We start from the raw sequence: 23236 nt of genomic DNA, 5'->3' as shown, positions 1-23236 counted from the left end.
ATTCAGTTCCCTCCTCCATGTTATTTCAATACTGCTTATCAAACTACCCTTAAGTGGGACTATGCAGAGCCACTTGAAGAAGAAATGAAGGTTATTTACTTGTAACTGGAGTTCTTCGAGATTGCTCTGCATAGTCATACTTCCCACTCACCTTCCCCTCTTTCTCAGAGTCCTCTTTTGTTCTGTGTCTTCAGGTTGGTGATGGAAGGAACTGAGGTAGTAGGGGGCGCTGCACCCCCTTATACAGCCTCGCCCTCAGAAGTCTGGAGATGCTGAGGGGAGAGGTGGGAGGGGACATGGGAGCACTCTAATGGACACTGATTGGAAAGGGTTCTACCATTAGGCTCCATTGGAAGGTGCCTAATGGTACCTAATTCAAACCAGAAGTGTGAATATGCAGAACTATCTCGAAGAACCAACCTTCATGTTTAGTCCAATCGAGGCCTAAGACCTTAGTATTCAGGCTCCATGGTCAGAAGCAGTCAAAGGAACATAGGAATGCTCTACTAGATCAGAGTCGTGATATATCAAATCTGGTATCCTATCTTCCATGGCCTGCAGTACAGAGGCTTCAGAGAAAAGTGCAAGACCTCTCCCCTGCACAACTGAGCATTCATGGAACAACCTGCCCATGAGGAAGTTTCTTCCTAACCCCCTCACTCAGAGTCTGGTTTATGTTCTGAAGCTTGAGTTTCATATCCCTTACAAACTATCAATTCCTCTGCCCCCTGAAATGAAGCAGGGAGTCTGACACAGTTTATGACAATGAAGGGCACATTTAATTGCTGCTGGTTAGCTGCCTACAGGGGAAGGGCTTAACTGTTTCATCTAGGTAGAAGATCAAAACTCAGATGTGGTAGGGCTGAGAAGCAGAGTCTGTGTTGACTGGATGGGTCAAGCACATTTTTTCTTCTCTTGGAAAGCAGGGGGGCGGGGGCGCTCAAATTTGTTATACATCCAGTCCTCATTTAGCCCTAACCACCACCACCCCGCATCCAGAAGGTGGCACTGATTGGTGACTACAAGAATTTTAAGACACCTGCAGCCAGTGAGTCGTGCTAGTAATTTCTAGAAGTAACAACTTTCACAGTAGTGGTTTCTGGCAATGAAACATGTAGCTTTTGAGGCTAGTGTCAAATTATGCTGCCTATCTTGTAGAACTGTTCAAAAAATGCAAGTTATACTTTGCAGGAAATTTTGAAAAAATTATGGGTGTAATTTTCCAAGAAAAACATTTTTTTTTGGCTGGGTGGGTAGTGGTGGTTCATTTTTGGTTTTCAAAAACAGTATTCAATTAAAATGCCAGTTTTCTGTAATATATATAAAATCCCATTTTGTTTTTGTTTTTTTGGCTTCCAGTTTTTCATCAAAAGCCATTTTTTCATTGCAAAAGTGTTTCTACAAGATTTGTGTGTGTGTGTGTGTGTAAGTGCAGGTTTCTGTCAGTGGATTTCAGTGTGTGTGTTTGTTTTAGAGTACTTTGCTGGTGAAAATGTTGTATAAAATCATAATACTGTCCTCTTTTATCCCTTCTTCCAGCTCCTCAGTATGTAAATAACACCAGCTTATCCTCAGCAGTAAGGGTGTATGGGAGTCTAATTTAGTGTAAGAGGGCCTCATTCTGTCTTGCCCATTTAGAGATGTAGCACAGAAGTGCATCCTTAAGGGCGAGGGGGTAGGCAAAGGTGGCTTTTTGTCTGTGCATATGGACTTTTGGTTCACTGTGGATGCTCTCTCTTACAGAAGCCTGTCCTGGGATGCTGAGGGGCTTCAGTGAATCCCTATAACTCTATAGCTATGCTCCTCTTCTGCCCCCTCCCACTTTCAGCCCTGCCCTTGACTTGCAAAGGGGCAGCAAGGGTTTGTTTATGACAGCCACAGTGAGGGACAAAATTTGCCCAAACTGAGTGAAAGCATTTTTAAGGGTATGCCTACACTACGAAATTAGGTCGAATTTATAGAAGCCGGTTTTATAGAAATCGGTTTTATACAGTCGATTGTGTCCCCACATAAAATGCTCTAAGTGCATTAAGTCAGCGGACCGCGTGCACAGTACCGAGGCTAGCATCGACTTCCGGAGCGTTGCACTGTGGGTAGCTATCCCACAGTTCCCGCACTCTCCGCTGCCCATTGGAATTCTGGGTTGAGATCCCAATGCCTGATGATGCAAAAACAGTGTCGCGGGGGGTTCTGGGTACATGTCGTCAGGCCCCTCCCCCTCCATCAGAGCAACGGCAGACAATCGATTCGCGCATTTTTACCTGGGTTACCTGTGCAGACAACATACCACGGCAAGCATGGAGCCCGCTCAGCTCAGCTCAGCTCAGCTCACCGTCACCATATGTCATCTGAGTGCCGGCAGACGTGGTACTGCATTGCTACACAGCAGCAGCTAATTGCCTTTTGGCAGTAGACGGTGCAGTATGACTGGTATCCATCATCGTCGTATTCCTCAGTGAGTTCGGTCAGAGGCACCTGGGCAGACATGTTTTGTCTCCTGGAGACTCAGTCCTGCCGGCAATCCTATTGAACCGTCTTGATGATGATGGCTACCAGTTGTAATACAGCATCTTCTGCCAAGCACCCAGAAGATGCCGATGGCTATCAGTCGTGCTGCACCGTCTGCTGCCAGCCTAAGATGTAAAAGATAGATGGACCAGATTTGTTCTGCATTCATTTGCTTCCCCCTCCCTCCATGAAATCAACGGCCTGCTAAACCCAGGGTTTTGAGTTCAATCTTTGGGGGGGCCATTCTGTGTGACAGTTGTTTGTGTTTCTCCCTGATGCACAGCCACCTTTGTTGATTTTAATTCCATGTAAGCCATGTCACCACTCGCCCCTCCCTCCCTCTGTCAGACAATAGTTTTGCGCCTTTTTTCAGCCCAGACGCCATAGCACTGGGATCATGGAGCCCGCTCAGATCACCACGGCAATTATGAGCACTATGAACACCACGCACATTGTCCTGGAGTATATGCAGAGCCAGAACATGCCAAAGCAAAACCAGGCGAGGAGGCGATTGCAGCGATTGCAGCCCGGCGACAAGAGTGATGAGGAAATTGACATGGACATAGACCTCTCACAAAGTACAGGCCCCAGCAATGTGCAAATCATGGTGTTACTGGGGGAGGTTCATGGTGTGGAACGCCGATTCTGGACCCGGGAAACAAGCACAGACTGGTGGGACCGCATAGTGTTGCAGGTGTGAGACGATTCCCAGTGGCTGCGAAACTTTCGCATGCGTAAGGGCACTTTCATGGAACTTTGTGACTTGCTTTCCCCTGCCCTGAGGCGCCAGAATACCAGGATGAGAGCAGCCCTCACAGTTGAGAAGCGAGTGGCGATAGCCCTGTGGAAGCTGGCAACACCAGACAGCTACCGGTCAGTCGGGAATCAATTTGGAGTGGGTAAATCTACTGTGGGGGCTGCTGTGATCCAAGTAGCCAACGCAATCAAAGACCTGCTGATATCAAGGGTAGTGACTCTGGGAAACGTGCAGGTCATAGTGGATGGCTTTGCTGCAATGGGATACCCAAACTGTGGTGGGGCGATAGACGGAACCCATATCCCTGTCTTGTCACCGGAGCACCAAGCCACCGAGTACATAAACCGCAAGGGGTACTTTTCAATGCTGCTGCAAGCCCTGGTGGATCACAAGGGACGTTTCACTAACATCAATGTGGGATGGCCGGGAAAGGTACATGATGCTCGCGTCTTCAGGAACTCTGGTCTGTTTCAAAAGCTGGAGGAAGGGACTTTCTTCCCGGACCAGAAAATAACCATTGGGGATGTTGAAATGCCTATAGTTATCCTTGGGGACCCAGCCTACCCCTTAATGCCATGGCTCATGAAGCCGTACACAGGCAGCCTGGACAGTAGTCAGGACCTGTTCAACTATAGGCTGAGCAAGTGCCGAATGGTGGTAGAATGTGCATTTGGACGTTTAAAAGAGTGCTGGCGCAGTTTACTGACTCGGATAGACCTCAGCGAAACCAATATTCCAATTGTTATTGCTGCTTGCTGTGCGCTCCACAATATCTGTGAGAGTAAGGGGGAGACATTTATGGCGGGGTGGGAGGTTGAGGCAAATCGCCTGGCCGCTGATTACGCGCAGCCAGACACCAGGGCGGTTAGAAGAGTACAGCAGGGTGCGGTGTGCATCAGAGAAGCTTTGAAAACCAGTTTTGTGACTGGCCAGGCTACGGTGTGAAACTTCTGTTTGTTTCTCCTTGATGAACTCTCCTCCCCTCCCCCAGTTCACTCTACTTCCCTGTAAACTAACCACCCTCCCCTCTCCCTTCGAGCACCGCTTGCAGAGGCAATAAAGTCATTGTTACTTCACATTCATGCATTCTTTATTAATTCATCACACAACTAGGGGGATAACTGCCAAGGTAGCCCGGGAGGGGTGGGGGAGGAGGGAAGGAAAAGGACACACTGCAGTTTAAAACTTTAAAACTTTAACACTTATTGAAGGCCAGCCTTCTGATGCTTGGGCAATCATTTGGGGTGGAGTGGCTGGGTGGCCAGAGGCCCCCCCACCGCGTTCTTGGGCGTCTGGGTGAGGAGGCTATGGAACTCGGGGAGGATGGCTGTTGGTTACACAGGGGTTGTAGCGGCGGTCTCTGCTCCTGCTGCCTTTCCTGCAGCTCAACCATACGCTGGAGCATATCAGTTTGATGCTCCAGCAGCTGGAGCATCGATTCTTGCCTTCTGTCAGCAAGCTGACACCACCTATCCTCTTCAGCCCGCCACTTGCTCTCTTCAGACCGCGATTCAGCCCGCCAACTCTCCTCTCGTTCATATTGTGCTTTTTTGCACTCTGACATTGACTGCCTCCACGCATTCTGCTGTGCTCTGTCAGTGTGGGAGGACACCTGGAGCTCCGAGAACATATCATCCCAAGTCTGCCGTTTTCTCCTTCTAATCTTCCCTAGCCTCTGCGAAGGAGAAACATTTGCAGCTGGTGGAGGAGAAGGGAGAGGTGGTTAAAAAAGACACATTTTAGAGAACAATGGGTACACTCTTTCACATTAAATTTTGCTGTTCACATTACACAGCACATGTGCTTTCGTTACAAGGTCGCATTTTTCCTCTTATATTGAGGGCCTGCCGGTTTGGTGTGAGAGATCACCTGTGCTCTCCACACTGGGCAAACAGGAAATGAAATTCAAACGTTCGCGGGGCTTTTCCTGTCTACCTGGTCAGTGCATCTGAGTTGAGAGTGCTGTCCAGAGCGGTCACAATGAAGCACTGTGGGATAGCTCCCGGAGGCCAATACCGTCGAATTCTGTCCACACTACCCCAAATCCGACCCACAAAGGCTGATTTCAGTGCTAATCCCCTCGTCGGAGGTGAAGTAAAGAAACCGGTTTAAAGTGCCCTTTAAGTCGAAAAAAAGGGCTTCGTCGTGTGGACATGTCCAGGCTTAATTCGATTTAACGCTGCTAAATTTGACCTAAACTCGTAGTGTAGACCAGGGCTAAGGCTATAGCTATACTTTAACTGCTATAGCGGCACAGCTGCACTGTAGCGCCACAGTACCAGGAGGCCATTGCTGTAGGTAATCCATCTCCCCAACCATAGGAATCCATCTCCCCATCCATCTTCCATCGACCTAGCACTGTCTACATCAGGAGTTAGATCAGCATAATTATGTCACTCGGGGGATGTGAATTTTTCACACCACTGAGCGACATAGCTATGCCAATGTAAGTTCCCAGTGTAGACCAGCCCTCAGTGAATGTAAGGGGTCTAATTTACACATCACCTCTGAATTTGGCCTTGGAACTGTAAAACACTTGAAATTCAATCATGGCAATATAAAGCACTATCACTAGGCCACTGATAGTTTTTCTAAGAGCAATATAGTATCTCGAGAGAGCTAGAGAGAGAAAGACAGAGATAGTTGTTTGCAGTGTTGTTGTAGCTGTCTTGGTCCCAGGATATGAAAGAGACAACATAGGTGAAGTAATGTCTTTTATTGGACCAATTTGTGTTGGTGGAAGGGACAAGCTTTCGAGCTTCACAGAGCTCCTTTTCAGGTCTGGGGTAGGTAAGCAGAGCCTGAGCCAAATACAAGTTGGGACAGATTGTTAAACATCAGAGGATCATACATGCTGCAGAAGACCACTGAAAATAAAGTGGGCAATTAAGGGTTAGCAGGCAGAAGGGTGTATTACAAATTGTTGTAATGAGCCATAAACTAGTGTCTCTGTTTTGTCCATGGTTTTTAATGTCTAGCAGAGTAATGAATTTAAGTTCCAAGCTCATCCTTTGAAAGTGCTGTGCAGGTTTCCTTTGAGGATGAGGACTGAGAAGTCAGCTATGGAGTGAATGTTTTGTGAAAAGTATTTATCCACGGGTGATCTGGTGATTTTGTCTTTATCACTTTCTGTGTGAGTTGATGTGGGAGTGTAGTGATTGTCTGGTTTCACCCACATAGTTGTTGATGGGGCATTTAGTGAGGTACACCACACGTTGTGATAGGCATGTGGATCTTGAAAGGTATGTTGTGCGGGTATTAGTCATCATAGCACTGAAGATATGTTTGCAGGTTTTGCATCAGTTGTTATGGCAGAATCTGGTACTGCTTTTATTTCTTGTGTCCTGGCCTGTGGGGAGTTGCGTCTGATGATGAGGTTGGGGGGTTGTTTGAAGGCCAGAAAAGATGGGGATCACATCCTGAAAGAAACTTTGCCAAACCCCCAAGTATAGGTTGCAATTGTTTGATGATACCCCATGTGGGTTCCAGTATGGGTGGTAGATGACAAGTAGGAGTATGCAATCTGTGTTTGTTTTGTTTTTTTCTGTGTTGAAGCAGGTTCTCCCAGGATATTTAGGTGGCCCGTTCCATGATGTGATCTACTTCTCTGATGTACTGTCCTTGTTTAGTGAAGGTGGCTTTGAGTGTGCTTAGGTGTGTATCCCAGATAGACAGAGATAGGGTCAAGGACTAAAACCTGGAGTAGGAAAATAAAATAGGGTGCAGACAATAGATCAAACTGGGCTGGGACAAAAGTCACAAATAAATATACGGGACTGTCAAAGGAAAGTGAAAGAGCAAGCACTGAAAATGCAAAGTCAAGGCTGAGGAGCATTTCCACCAAAGGCATCAAACCATACAAGATTGATACAGGTCAGGGGATTTAAAATCATAGACGATATATTTTCATTTCATAAGACTGATATAGTAACAACTTACATTGAGATGAAAGACTGTATACAGTAAAAGTATCAAGGCCTAAATCTGAAGCAGTAGCCAGAGGGCTTTACAAACTTCATGAAGGAATCACCCATCACTGAAGTGTAGCCACCTTTGTGAAAAAAGAAGCATCAGCTGCCGAGCAGGGTACAGTATTACTAAACAATACATTAAAACAGAAATTGCGGAAAATACTCTATATAATTGAAACAGCAAGGGGATATTTGGTAGGCAGAATGCAATTAAACTTATTTTGGCTAGGATGCTGGTGCTAACACACCCATATTTGGGGAAAGTGCCTGGGAATTTTTAATTTCACCAATAGTTAGGACCTCAGTTTTACATCTAACCTAAAAGAGAGCACCTCCAATAGCATAAAGTCCCTTAGCCCCTCCCAGGGGAATGTGTTTAGTACTGACTCAGAGGTATTCTGTTGAATCAGCAGTGCCACTTCCTGCAGCACCCTGTGTTTTCCTTGGAGGTCTCCCATTAAAGTTCTGTTACCCACACATTTTTTCTTTGCAGGAAATATCTAGAACTCCTCCTGTAGCCCTGTTTCATTTTGTTTAGTGGCTCAGCTAACTGCAGTTGGGAAAACCATGGATAAAGCTGAAGCCCAAATAAGCCTTTGGAAAAACTCTGGTTCTTAGGTTTGTTCCTAGTCAGGGCATATGGTTATATGTCATAGTCAGTCTGAGTTCTGTTACTGTTCTCATTCATCAGGGAGCCCAGAAAACATTGAAACAATTCACCTACCCTGGGGTGAGTATGTCAGCTCTTTCCCTGGCAAGTGATACTCATCTATTGTCATTCCAGTGTTGAGGGGAGGGGTGGATAATCAGACGGAGGCTCAAGACATATTTGTCAGTCTAGCATGGGCTGCTCTCCCTGCCAGAGATAAGAATCCTTTCACCAGCATGCTTTAAATTACTAGCTAATCCATCCTCAGCCTGTGCCTTGTTCATAGGCTTGAAATGGATGGCACCCCACTGACATGTCAGAAGGCTGTGAGATGTTTATGAGAATATTGCCCTGTTGACTTATCTGTCCTTTGTGTGAGGTTGTGAAATTGGATATGTAGATGACAGAGCCAGCTAGAAATTCAAACGACACTGTTTGTGAACGTGTGTTTATTAGTTCTACATGGTGTGGCCTGGCCATGTTTCTACTTTTGTAATGGTGTCAGGTATCAGGGGGTAGCCGTGTTAGTCTGTATCCACAAAAACAACAAGGAGTCCAGTAGCACCTTAAAGACTAACAGATTTATTTGGGCATAAGCTTTCGTGCCTCTGAAGAAGTGAGTTTTTATCCATGAAAGGCTACAATCATTGTCTTTTGTTTGAGAGCTGAAGTACAGTTGACCTGGGTAAGTGACTAGTCCTTTGGCACTGGGAATAATCTGAATATTGTTGTGATTTTTGGAGTAAGGAACCATCTAGCACAAAGACAAGCTTGCCTGGATGACAAGTCAGACCGGAGTGCCCAAGGAGACTGTCTGTGACTCCATGTTAAGGCTGTTAGAGTGCTTTAGGAGTTCACACTTGTTACTTGGTTGGCGAAATCTAATTATAGAACATACGAACAGTTTGGGGTCTGTGCTCTGTTCCTGGACAGTCTGCCCTGAGGTGGCACTAATGCTTGTGTGCCACTCCAGCCAGCATGACAAATACCATTTTGTGCAGATTCCTACAGTCTTTTTTCTCTTCCAATGGCTTAATATTTTTATTTCACAACATGTTCCTATTTCAAATAAAAAAAACAAAATATCAACTAACCCCGTGAGTGACCAGATCTATGGGGATGCGGCTGATTTTTATTTTATTTAAAATGAGTAAAATGATAATGATCTGACACCACCGAGAGCATTTCCATTAACTTCACGGGGCTTTGGTCTGTGTCTAGGGCTTTGCTGCTTAGGGAGATGTGCTTAAAGCTGTGCATGCGTTTAAGTGCTTGCATGTCTTAGGTGCTTGGCTGAATGAGGGCCTAACACCCCCCTCCCCCCCACCCGCAATAAACTACTAGTCAGGAACACCAGCAGTTGGCAGCCTGCTAAATCTACTGGCAGGGAGGTCATTTCTTCCCTTAACGCTTTTGGGGAAGGTGACATGCAATGTAAGGTCAGCTGAAGTGGATACACATCTTTCTAGCTGGGAGAGAATTCTGCCAGTGTTCTATTATGGAAGAACTCCTTCACCAATAGATTGATAACAGCACATGAATCAGGATGCACATAGGAATTGGCTGCCATCAGCTGCCTTCCTCACATTTTGCCATTATTTAAGACCACAAATTAAAGTAAGAAGGAGGAGCTCATTAACTATGCTTCTATGACAGCCTGTGATTTCTCCAGTCTGGTTGTCTCTCACTTCTATACATGCACATCACAGCATGCTGATGATGATCCAGCATGAGCTGAAGGACATGTAATCAGAGGTTTGCCCAAATGTCCATAGTCAGATGGACTATCAGAGCAGTCAGAGGCTCCTGCTGTCTTCATTGCTTGACAAAACTCTGGAACAGCAGGTTTTTTTGGGAGGAAAAGGCTTAGCACTTTCTGCTCTGGAGCAGCATCGGCCATACATTCTCTATAGGAGAAGGAGAGAGTAGGTCACCTGCCATCATTTTTGTATACACAGCATTCAGTAATAGGACCTGGCAGTGAATACAGGGCAGTGATTGATGCCCCTCTAAATGCTTTCAATAAGGGTTAATAAAGCCTTGAAGGCAGTTGGCCTTTTTGGGGGCATTTCAGGTTTTGGTATTGCTAGTGTGTGCAAAGCATTGTCTTCAGCAGCTCACTGTGGTCTGTAACTAACTGAAGTCCCAAGTTGTGGTGATAAAAATATATGGATGCTGATGTTAGGACTTGCCTCTTGCAGCTCCCTGCGATTGAAAAGTCTCTGTTTGTCAGACAAACTTCTCTCTCCTCCATGCAAACAATTTCTTCTTTATTTTTAATTTTCATTGAATTCATCAAGTTTAAGTTGCACACTTCTTAGCCTTTGCAATCATGTCATCTTATCACTGTTATCCTCCTTTCTCATATTTTCCATCTTATTCCCACTTGCTGCAACTTATCTTACCATATCTCCCAGCCAGGATCATGGCTCCAGTGTGCCAGGCATTGTCAAATGCATAGTAAGACACAGCATCTCTTCTGGGCAGAAGTTAATTTAAATGTTTGATTTTGGTAACTTTTCTCACATAAACACTCCCACTGAGTTCAAAAATACAGAATAGTAGAGGAAATAGTTATATCACAGAGGATGGAAAACTATTCAGGATAACAAAGGAGACATATTCATAATTAAATAGGATAACTTGAGGCTCGTAGAATTGGTGGCTTTTGTAGACCAAATGCACACAAGAAAAGTCTCATATTGTAAGTGAGAGCTGCTAAATTGTTCAAGTGCTCTTTAGGTCAGAGTCAAGAGACAGGTGACAGACAAAAGACCTATGCTCTTCTTTTTATAAAATAAAGATAAATGTTTCTGGAGCAAAGATCCAGATACTTGGTTGAATTCATTATCACTAGAAGCTTCACATTAAGATAGGATGTAAATTGGATGCTGTAAGCCAGACCATGAAAGGACGGAATTGATAAAGGACAGATTATTTTTGCTTTCAAGGTCAAATGGCATTTAAAAAGCCATTTTTCAGACACAATGGAAAATTGCAGAGGCAGACTGCAGATTTTCTGATAGTCACAGTGGCCATTTCTTTATAGCAAAATAGAATGAACTGAAGATGTTAGTTCCTGTTTTTTATATGTTTTACTACCCCATAAGTGTCTCTAGTCCACATTCTAGCTCATATATTTTGTTTATAACTATTTAAAAAGTGAATTCAGTGTCTGTGGAAGGTGCCAGTCTGACAACACTGGAAATTAAAGTCTTGTTTATTCATAATGCAGGGGCAGCAGCACTATAAACGTCACCCTATCCCTGCCCACTGGCACTCCAATATTCCTTAATATTGACCTAGAGAGACCACATCTAAGGCCTTGTTTTCACTGCTAAAAAAACTGTGTTTTTTACCTCAAGATAATTAACGTGATCTTTACTAAGGTAAAAACATAATGATGACAAAGCCCTTTAGTTTTACCATGAGATAAACTCGCTGAAGTCAACCCCGGGTGGAGGTATAGGGCTGAATCGGTGTGTTTACCTTGTGATAAAACTAATGTACCTCCTCTTTGCTGTGTTTTTACCTGGGGATAGTGCATGTGTGTTAGCTACCTCAAGGTAAAAAAAAAATGCTGCTTGTTTAGCAGTGAAGACAAGCCCTAGAAAGAAAAGGTAGTTCAAGTGTCCATGTTCATCCTATCCTTGGCTTTTCTGCTGAGACTGCCAACAAATGACCACTGGACAGCTGTTAGGGGGTAATAACTTTCAACCCCAGTCTACAATAATACAAAATCAGTATTCTGCTGTTTGGAATTTCTTATTCATGATGGGTCATGTCCAAGTCACATGAATGTAAGGGACATGAGGTTGTGGTGATCCACATCAAACTAATCTGCCATCATGAACTGCCTAACAGAGGTATAACTTGGTGTACTGGTAACAGGCAGTCTGCCTTTTAGATAAAAATGTAAGTTGGGATTTTTAAAGGAGACTAAGGGAATTAGGCACCCAACTCTCACTGGAATTCAGTGGGAGTTGGAGACCAAACTATTAGGCCGCTTTGAAAAATCCCACTTATTTATGCTTAAAACAATATAAAATTGCCTCATCCAGTTCTCCCCTGCACATCTACCTCCTCTTTTTCACTTTTACTCTTTCCCCTTCACTGTCTCTTTCACTTGCTTTCTGAAAAAGATATGGAGCTGGCATCAAAGGTCAGGGCTGGCCTTATCCACTACAGTGTCAGTGCTGCCATTCACACTCCCACGAATGTCCTTTTAGCATACATTCAATTAACCCCAGTTAAGTACTCTACTGGGAGTGGCATGTAGGCTGCAGAAGAGCTTCTGTAGTGGCCCAGCTTTGAGCTGTAACATCAGATGAGGATGAAGGCAGGGCATAACCTGCCCTCTCCCTGACACAAGCCTAAATCTAGCGAGACACAGACTGAAATTTTTCTGCATTTGCAGCTCAGAAATTGATTTGAGGGAGGAATGGTTTGAATTTTTAGCAAAATAGTCCATCCACATTTGAAATATACCCAACCTTATATACGTGTATGTGTAGTCCATTCTTATCCTTTCCAATGCCTGAGGAATACTCCAGTGTGTGTCAAAGATCTATCAAACAGAAATACATAAAAAGACATAACATTTACATGTAATTTATATGTAATATACTGAACCAAATTCATCCCCGAAATAACTCCAATGACTTGAGTGGACTTACACCAGGGATTACTTTGTCCAATTATATGTTCAAAAATATACATATTGCTTTATGTGTACTTATAAATCTATGCTCAAACATGAGTCACCCCATGATGATCCTGTCTACTTTCAAAAAATGGCTTTGTAGGTGCATTTATGAACAGTTACCAAATACAGTTATCCCCCTATTTGTATAGCTTTCCTTAGCATATGTAACATGACTACCTTCTACAAAAGTTACAGAAACGTGTCTTTGAGTTTTACTATTACTGTGTAATGGGAAAATACTTTTGGTGTTCCCTCATAGTCCTATTTGGAATGTGTTACAGTACATAAGGCTGAAAAGCCCCTCCTTCTGGATGTAGAACCAAATATTTCAGTTCAAGACCCCACAAATTATCAACCTTGATAGGAGCAGAATATAAGGTGAAATACTATATACCTAGGGCTCTATCCTGCTTTCATGCAAATGAATGGCAAAACTTCCAATTAACTTGAGTTGTGATCAAGATTGGACCCTAATGAAAAGTGAAATGAATAGCATATTCCAAGACTGTACCTTTTGTGATATCACAGTGTGAATCAGTAGTAGCTACTGAAGTCAGTTGAGCTACACTGGTTTTAAAAAGGGTTTAAGATAAGAATTGGACCTACTGTATGCATGTGCAAGTCTAATATATCAGTATATGGGCTCTAGTGGCTGAAAACAGGAAAATCTATCTAAATAAAAAAAAGTGCTTCCAGATTTTTCAGGTTTACATCAGGTCTTGCCTGGTTTTCAAATGTTTGCAGTTCCAGGAGCCTGAATTCCCTGTTGATGGTAGTATAATGAAGTTTACACAGAACAAGAAGTTAATTTTATTTCCATACCAAAAGACAGTAGATTGATAAAATTGTAAAGTCACTAAAATCATGGAACAGAATGGGTGGAAGAACAGCCCCCCTGCAGCAGACCATGTTAATTACCCTTGCAGCTGGGAGATCAATTTGCATATATATTCTTTGAAGCCTGTCAGGTATGAATTGAACCACTGAACTGTTATATTTGATAATCTAGCTCTCCAAAGCATTTTTGCTAAAGATGTTATGTTTCACAGTACCAGTTATTTTTCTATCTAAAAATAAAAAGTTGTATTTAATTTGTTCCTGTATAAACAGTTCTGTGCTTGTGACTTCCTGGAGTACCAGGCTAGCTAAATAATCTCATCAAAAGCACAGATACTGCTAATTAAACACAAAAGAGATATGGACAAATAGTCTTGGTGACAAATGAAAGCTGAGAAATTAAAACTTAAAGCTACTGGTGACAGGCATGGCTCAGGGGATTGTTAATGAGATATGGAACTTTTCAGCTCTAGGACATGTATTCCATTCTGTTCTGTGTTAGTAGTGACAAAGTCGTTACCATCTGATGACTGCTTGGTGGCCTGAATGAACCAAGTGTATAATCTCAGTTAACTTCCCAGTGGATATTCTGTTCTATTTCTATATATTTTACAATACCCATCACTATAGTATCTAGTTTCCTATATCATAAAATTGCCCACAACGGGACAACAGTTGGCACCCTTTGATGGCCATTTCAACCATAATCTGAGATTTATATAGACGTGGGAGGACCAGATCCTCAGCTGGTGTAAATCAGTGTAGTTCCGTTGAAGTCCAGTGAAGCCCAGGTCTTACGTGGGACTAAAGAGGTTCATAGGCTGGCACTGTACACAAAAATTTGGTCCCGGGATATTGGAGAGACAAGGTGGGTAAGGTAATATCTTTTATTGGACCAACTTCTGTTGGTGAGAGAGACAAGCTTTCGAGCTATGCAGGGAAAGGTACTGGGTGTGTCACAACTAAATGTTACAGCTAAATATTCCTACTCACAGCTATTCCCACAGCTAAATATTCCTACCTCACAGGGTCCTAGAGCCTGGGCTTCAGCCCAAACTAGGAAGTCTACACAGCAATGAAATAGCCCCACAGCCCGAGCCCCACGAACACGAGTCAGCTGGCACAGGCTAGCCACATGTGTCTAGTTGCTGTGTAGAGAGCCCCATAGTGTCTAGCAAAGTTATGAATTTAAACTCCCAGGCTAGTCTTTTGAAGGTGTTGTGCAGGTTTCTTTAAGGACGAGGCTTGAGAGGTCAGATATAGAGTGATTGTTTTGTGTAAAGTGTTCACCCACAGGTGATATGGTGTTTTTGTCTTTTATCATTTTTCAGTGTGAGTTCATTGAAGAGCATTGTGATTGTCTGGTTTCATCCACATAGTTGTTATTGGGGCATTTAGTGCACTGGATGAGGTACACCACGTGATGTGGTAGACATGTATAGGATCTGTGAGTGAACGCTTTTCATAGTCCTCATCCTCAAAGGAAACCTGAATAAAACTTTCAAAAGTCGAGCCTGGGAGCTTAAATTAATAACTTTGCTAGATCCTAAAAATCATGGTCCTCATAAAGACACTGGATTCATGTCTCATTATAACAATCCATAAACCACTAATCCTCTTTCTTGGTCCTATGATTGCAGGGATGTTAATACACCACATCACCTTAAATCAGGGGTGGCCAACCTGAGCCTGAGAAGGAGCCAGAATTTACCAATGTGTATTGCCAAAGAGACATAGTAAAATGTCAGCAACACCCCCATTAGCTCCCCCACCCCGCTCCCAGCATCTCCCACCCACCAGCAGCCCTGCCGATCAGCGCCTCCCTCTCCCTCCCCGCACCTTTTGATCAGCTGTTTCATGGCATGCAGGAGGCTCTCGGGGGAGAGGTGGGAGGAGCGAGGGCATGGGCAGGCTCAGGGGAGGGGGTGGGAAGGAGTGGAGTGGGGGCAGGGCCTGTGGCAGAGCCAGGGGTTGAGCAGTGAGCACCCCCCGGCACATTGGAAAGTTGGCATCTGTAGCTCCAGCCCTGGAATTGGTGCCTATACAAGGAGCCGCATATTAACTTCTGAAGAGCTGCATGTGGCTCCAGAGCCACAGGTTGGCCACCCCGCCTTAAATGGTCCCTTAGAATGCATGTTAACTACTTATACTACACAATCTCTTTCACCTTCTATTTATCTGTGACACTCTGAATATGTTTTCCAGACCTGAAGAAGAGCTCTGTGTAGCTCAAGACCTTGTCTCTTTCATCAACAGAAGTTAGTTCAATAAAAGATATTACCTCACTCACCTTATCTCTAATGTCCTGGGATCATCATGGCTACAACACCACCACAAATAAAATAAATACTGCACTGTTGCCACCATTTAACAAGAGACTTTGTATCACTGTAGTTTCTGCTCTAACCCCACATATAAACAGTCAGTTCAGTTTTATACAGAAATTGCTGCTTGTCATAGAATAGAATCATAGAATATCAGGGTTGGAAGGGACCTCAGGAGGTCATCTAGTCCAACCCCCTGCTCAAAGCAGGACCAATTCCCAACTAAATCATCCCAGCCAGGGCTCTGTCAAGCCCGACCTTAAAAACCTCTAGGAAGGAGATTCCACCACCTCCCTAGGGAACCCATTCCAGTGGTTCACCACCCTCCTAGTGAAAAAGTTTTTCCCTAATATCCAACCTAAACCTCCCACACTGCAACTTGAGACCATTACTCCTTGTTCTGTCATCTGGTACCACTGAGAACAGTCTAGATCCATCCTCCTTGGAACCCCCTTTCAGGTAGTTGAAAGCAGCTATCAAATCCCCCCTCATTCTTCTCTTCTGCAGACTAAACAATCCCAGTTCCCTCAGCCTCTCCTCATAAGTCATGTGCTCCAGCCCCCTAATCATTTTTGTTGCCCTCCGCTGGACTCTTTCCAATTTTTCCACATCCTTCTTGTAGTGTGGGGCCCAAAACTGGACACAGTACTCTAGATGAGGCCTCACCAATGTTGAATAGAGGAGAAAGAAAGTAGTTTTTCACCCCAGATGGGACTTGAACCCACAATCTCCAACTTAGAAAGCCATTGCCTTATCCATTAGGCCACTGGGGCCCTGAAGGTTAATTTTCCTAAAACAAGGACATCTGCTAGCTGATCAGTTTTTTCATTCACTAGTTGGATGAGGTGGTATACTTCTGTTCTTTGTGAAAAAAATTATGATTGAATTGGGATGTTGATTAGTTTACCCAGTCTGCTTTAAATTCAAAGTAGTCATAACCCCAGTGCCAGTTGATATGTGTTTATCAGAATTTCACATGAATGGCCCTCAAAAAGCATTGCATGTATATTGCATATTGCTGTTGTTTCAAAAAATTGCAGCTCTGTGGGACAAAGAAGGGTGTTCTAGGATCCTTATGAAACCAGGAATTCCGGGCTGACATTTTGTAATCACCCATCTGAGAATGAGATTCTTGTGATTATATCTAAGGGGTTTAGAACCTTGTTTAAATTTGTGGCTCCAATGATGCTGGGACCTTTGTAATCCAATACTCTGCCTCCCTTTAAAATTGAAACCATTGAACTACCTTGCATTGTTTTACATCTTTACATGGGAAAAGTGAAGATCACTGGTCAGAGTGTACCTTAAGGGGACCCCAAGGAGTTAAAATTGAAATTTTCAAGGAGGCCAAAGGGAGTTAGGTACCCAACTCCTATTGAACGTCAGTGTTAGTTGGACACCTAAATTCTGAAGTCCCCTTTAAAAATCTCAGCTGAAGTCAGTTATTAACAGGAGAGACACCTACCTGCCAAAAAGAATTCCAAAGATAGCAAGTCAAAAGCAGATTTTTGTTTTGGAGGGGTCTTATCATTATTTATACCTTTCTAGCTCAGCATTAGATCCCTTCCCCCCCTGTAATATATGCAGCCTTTCAATATAAAAGAGCTAGGTGATATAATTTTAATGCTCTTTAATTTAACAAATCTTTTGCATGAAAAATATTTATTTGATGATCAATATATTAAAAATAAGTGTATTCCTTTTTTCCTGGCAAATAAAACTCTCCTAGTCTAAACTGAACTGCAGGTAGTTACAAATCATGCTCAGCAAAATAAACTTCCTTTGTATTGTCTTAAACTCTTTTAAGATTTAGTAGGGTCTTATATCCCTTGAATGAATGCACCAGAACTGTAATGCATGCAAAGCAAGCATGCAGTTCAGCTGGGAGAGAAAGTCTGTACAACAGAACTGTTATCTTGCAACAATAGCGGGGGAATATGTGAGGGAGGGGAGATGAGATAATTATGTTTTGAGTCTAATTTAAATATTGTTTCAAATGCATGTCCAGTAGATGCCCAGAGCATCTGAGGTTGTAGATGTCAATTCCCCCCCCCCCCCCCCATTTGCTTTGCGTTAGCAAGAACAGTAATAAGAAAAGCAGGATGAATGCAGAGGGAGGGAGGTATATATCATAGAAGCACTCACTAGTTCTGCTATAGTAAATGCTTTGTCAGGTACCCATTATATATTTCTATTTTCCTACACACTTTTTTTTCTGAATTGTGCCCTTACTCCACCTATAACTTTCTGCCTATGAACACTCCATGTTTTCTTTCCTCTTCTCTGGTTAACAAGTCAGGATTACCCCATATAAGCACTATCCATTGTTGGCCAGCAGGGGCTGTCACTCCATCATAGTCATTCAGCTTCACCAATTTGTTGTATTCTGAGGCTGTCACATAAACTATGTTTCATCAACTATTGCCCAAATGTTTGGCACTTGGGTTCCAAATAGGGTAACCAGATAGCAAGTGTGAAAAATCGGGACAGGGGGTGGGGGGTAATAAGTGCCTATATAAGATAAAGCCATGAATATAGGGACTGTCCCTATAAAATTGGGACATCTGGTCACCCTAGTTCCAAATATTCTAGAGTGTTTGTAATTGGACTGATTCTCAGCCATTCATGAGCAGCTGGGTTATTGGATAAAGCTTATTCAATTAATATCCAAACCAATCATATATTTAGTATTGTTCTTTGCTGCGTGAAACCTTGTTATGGATTGGGCTAAAACCCCATTGAGGTGGAAAGGTCTGAACTCACTGTTCAATTAACATAATTGGAAACATAAGCCCTACCTAAGACAACAGGTGTTTGGGAAGCCACCCAAGAGCTTTTGGCCTGAGTATTTGTTTTGGATAGTGGTGTATGGGAGTGTGAACACACAGAGACTTAGGTCACAGACAAGACCAGAAAGAGAGGGAGAGGAAAAAAGGCAAGAAGAAACAAGCAAGCACAGTGTGTCCTGGAAAAAGCTAGAGAGCTTTTGGGTCTGGCTGGTGTTGGTAAAAGGGCTTAAGGCTGTAAGCTAAGAAACTGCTCCTTTTTATTCTTGGTTTCTTCTGTGTTCAGAGATACAGGAATTTGTACATTCCTTGTAAATGAACAAGACTGCATCAAAGAAATACCTGGCTCCCACCAATCTCTACTCCCAACTGGAAGACCCACAAAAATGGCAACAATATCATAACTAGGGCTGTCAATTAATCACAGTTAAGTCAAGCAATTAACTCAAAACACATTAACTCGATTAAACAATTAATCATGATTAATCGCAATTTTATCCACACTGTTAAGCAAGAATAGAATACTTAGTTTAAATTTATTATAAATATTTTTGGATGTTTTTCTACATTTTCAAATATATTGATTTCAATTACAAAACAGAATACGAAGTTTTATATTATTTTTTATTACAAATATTTGCACTGTAAAAAAGATAAACAAAAGAAATAGTATTTTTCAGTTCACCTCATATAAGTATTGTAGTACAAAATCTTTTTTGTGAAAGTGCAATTTACAAATGTAGATTTTTTTTTGTTACATGACTGCACTCAAAAACAAAATAACGTAAAATTTTAGAGCCTACAAGTCCACTCAGTCCTACTTCTTGTTCAGCCGTAAATATAAACAAACTTGTTTGTCTGAGCGATTGGCTGAATGGTGATCGGAGCATGAAGGGGCATATAAATCTTTAGCATATCTGGCAGGTAACTACCTTGCAATGCCTGCTACAATAGTGCCCTGTGAACACCAGTTTTCACTTTCAGGTGACATTGTAAATAAGAAGCCGGCAACATTATTATGACTCTGTTGTTGGCAGGTCATTGATGTAAAGGTTGAACAGAGTTGGAGAAAGCATAGAGCCCTGGGGTAACCCATTGTCATCTCCAAACACTCGTCTTCCCCCACCCCATATGGACTCTGAACTGCCTATCGTGGAGGAACAGTTCAACAATGCCTGTGACCCAAAGTAACAGGATCCGTGATACCTTCACAAGCAGGCCAGTTGGCCATACCCTATCATATGCCGCTGTTAGATCAATGAAAACAGCACCTGTTTTCAAGTTTCCCTGGAAGCCATTATCAATAAATGTGGTCAGCGCGAGTACTTGGTCGCATGTGCTACGGCCTCGGCGAAAGCCGGCTTGGTCAGGGCTCAAAATACTCTCCACGTCGGGTAATATGCGCTGTAGGACCAACCGCTCCAGTGCCTTGAAGCACACTGACAATAATGATATGGGATGATATTTGATGCTTGACTTGGGTCCTTTCCAGGCTTTAGGAGGCCAATGGCTTTTGAGGTGCACCATATCTTCGGTAGCCTACCGTCACTGATGATCAGTTCAATGCCCAGGTATGTTAAATTTTGGGCATGGGTTTTTTTTTCATGGTGAGGGGGATTCCCAAGGTGCTCGTCTAGGTTCTGAAATGCCAAAAGGTTGTACTCACAGATGTCTGTCCCTAATCTTCCTGAACATAAGAAGTCATTGAGATAGTGTTCCACAGGAAGCAGGCCAATCTCACGCACAATCACCTTCTCCAACATGGAGCTGAAACTTTCAAAAGCAAGATGGTACCCCAAGCACCCCATGGACATGGCTTTATCAAAATAATAATGACCTTCAAACTGAAACCCAAGCAAGTTAAAGTCCCTGGGATGCCTTGGAAGCAATCAGAATGCAGACTTGATGTTGCATTTTGCCAATATCTCCCCAGGCCCACACTTCCTAACCATGGCTACCACCGCATCAAATGATGTGTATCTCACTGAACACAGCTATGGGTCAATATAATCATTTTACGGATAAGCCCCGGGGGTACAACAGGTGGTCATCAGCCTGTATTCCCCCTTCACCTTCTTCAGTACCACACCCAGGGAAGACATGAGTAATTCCAGCATTGGAATGCATGGGAAGAGACCTGCCACTCTCCCTGTTGCCATCTCTGAGCTGATTTTTGGCCTTACTATATGCTCAAAGCCTTTAATGGACTTCAAGCTCTCTGCCCAAGAGTGGCACCTCCTGCCCTTGTATGGGATTTGAAAACCAGCTGAAAATCCATTCCATAAATAAGCTACGTCTTTTTTCCTGGGGTAGTCCAATAACAAATTCCATAACCCTGTATCTTAATTGGAGAAGAAGCCTTTCCCATAGTTACTGTCTCCCCCCATAGCATCCCCTGAAGCACTGGGACCTTGCGAACCCCCTTTCCTACTCCCTGGCTGGAACTGCCCTTTATCCCCAGAACAGCAGAGGACACTATGCTGACCCCCACACTTCCCATAGCAGTGTTTGTACCTGCATTGGGAGAGAAAGCATTCCCCATCCTTAAATGCAAAGCACACATTGGCTTTTGAACAATATTTTGAAAACCAGGTTTTAGCACCAGCAACCTGCTGCCTGCAAATTCCAGCTGGGTGGGGCAATAAGGAATCACACAGTTCCTTGTGTATTTTCCCCAGGATAAATCAGGCTCCTCAGCTTCCCTCTGTCATACCTTAACCAAGTTATCCCACCATATGTAGCATAAGCCCTCGCTATTAAGTCCTCATGCCTGAACAAGGAAATATACCTCTTGGGGCTCCTCACACAAATTATACTCACATAAATGCGAAAGGCCGCAGACCATTTCTCAAGTGTTTGAGGCACCTTAGTTCTGCAGGGTTTGTCCTCATCTTCGTGTGTGTGTGTGTGTGTGCTATTTTCTCCCTACTCTGTCTGCTCTTCCCTGAACAGTAGGTAAATAAATCCACAAATTCCTTTCTTAATTGCTCCATATTTATTTGCAGGATATCAGTCCCACCCCAAACCTGAGAGTGGACCAATTTTGTCAGGCAGGCTGCCCAACCTATCGGCCACCAACCCCAGTGATTTTTACCAGGTCACCACATATCCCTTAAAGAGAAGGATGTCCAAGGGGGGAGTGACCTGGGCTGCCACCCTTGCCCCTGAGCGCCAAGGTAAACAGTCCCCTCCGTCAGTATCTGCAGGCGACTGGAGAACCCCACCACTGCATCCTGAGGAGGCCTGCTGGACTCTTGGCAGGTTACGGGAGCAAGGTAAGGCCCAGGCCCGTCACCTGCTCCTTGTCATCCTCGTCCACCTCAATGCAGGTTTGACTCTGACTGCTCTCAGACCCTGAATCCATCCTGTGGACCTGCTGTATGCGGGGTTCAGGATCCCATTCAGGAGGAATGCACTCCTCTGACTCACTATCATCCGCAAAGCGAATTGTCCCCACCGAGGTCCCAGCTCTTGCCAAGCTGCTCCCCTCATCTTGTGACTCTCCTTCTGCGCCGGTTGCAGGACATTGATCTTCTCCTGATCTCCATTCCTGTGAAGATTGATCACATCCTTTCCCATCACTCCCAAGCCCACTATTCCCCAGCAAAGCTCCACAAATGAACCCTTGCTCACCTCTCTCAGTGCCTCCATTAGGGCAGGGCTGGGTCCTTCCCATGCCTGGGTCCTTCTCATGCCTGCATACTACCTATGCCCTGACTCCCTCGAGGGAGCGGGGGTGAGGGGGGGAAGGAACTGGTCATTCTGTGTGACTCCCTCAGAGCAGCTCCTGGTGCAGGCATCTGCAGGTCGCTGGCCGTACCCTTGGCCAAAGCCCCATGAGCCCTTTCCCTCCCCGCACCAGAAGCTGGATTGTGGGCGGGGTGCAGCCAGATGCAAGGAGACTCTCTGCCCCAGGGAGAGGGGCCCTAGAAACCTTACCAGACTTCATTTGCATCTTTAGGACTGCTGCTGCTGTTGGAAGCTGGTGAGTAACACTTTCTCTACTGAAACAAAGCCAATAGAGGCTCCACATGGCCCCTGCAGCAGGTAAATCCTGGGAGCTGGGGAATGCTGGCCAATCAGCACCTCTTTTCCCCAGCTAGCCAATGGGTGCCAGTTACTCTCAGGGGAGGAGCTACCTATTGTCCCTTGGCAAGTGTCTCCCTCCCTTGCTGCTGAGACTGTCCCCCTTTCACCACTGGCCCTATCAAGTTCCCCCACCTGTTGATGCTGGTGGGTAGCATCTGCAGTTGACCCAACATTAATTCTATTGGAGGGCTTCCCTAGTCAGTAAAGATGGAATAAACAGTCACCTGTATCCAAAGTGGTACAGGCATTGGGACGCAGCCCTCACAGCAGACACATCTCTTGGTCCTGCATCAATAAGATGCTGAGTTCATAGGGCTGTCTTTAACTCCTATATTTATAACCCCTTCCCTGAGATCAGATGGTGAGCTTGTGTGGCACCTGCAAGACTGCTTGCCCTTAATGAAAACTTTCTGAACATCTTCAGAAGCAGCTAGTGAGCTGCACCCTACATCTGGATATTTCTAGACCCTTCTAGCTGAGTTGCCCTGCACTGATCTCTGCATATGTGTAGAGACACAGAGTACTGCAACTAAAATGCATGTCTCCTCCCCACTGCTTTTCTCCATCTCTTTGGCAATAGAAAATACATGAGCTACAAGTAGAACTGAAA

This window comes from Terrapene carolina, unplaced genomic scaffold, assembly GCF_002925995.2.
Source record: "Terrapene carolina triunguis isolate 2854851 unplaced genomic scaffold, T_m_triunguis-2.0 Scaffold85, whole genome shotgun sequence".
Lineage (NCBI taxonomy): Eukaryota > Metazoa > Chordata > Testudines > Emydidae > Terrapene > Terrapene triunguis.
The sequence above is the reverse complement of the archived record's forward strand: the minus strand, read 5'-3'. Positions refer to the sequence as shown.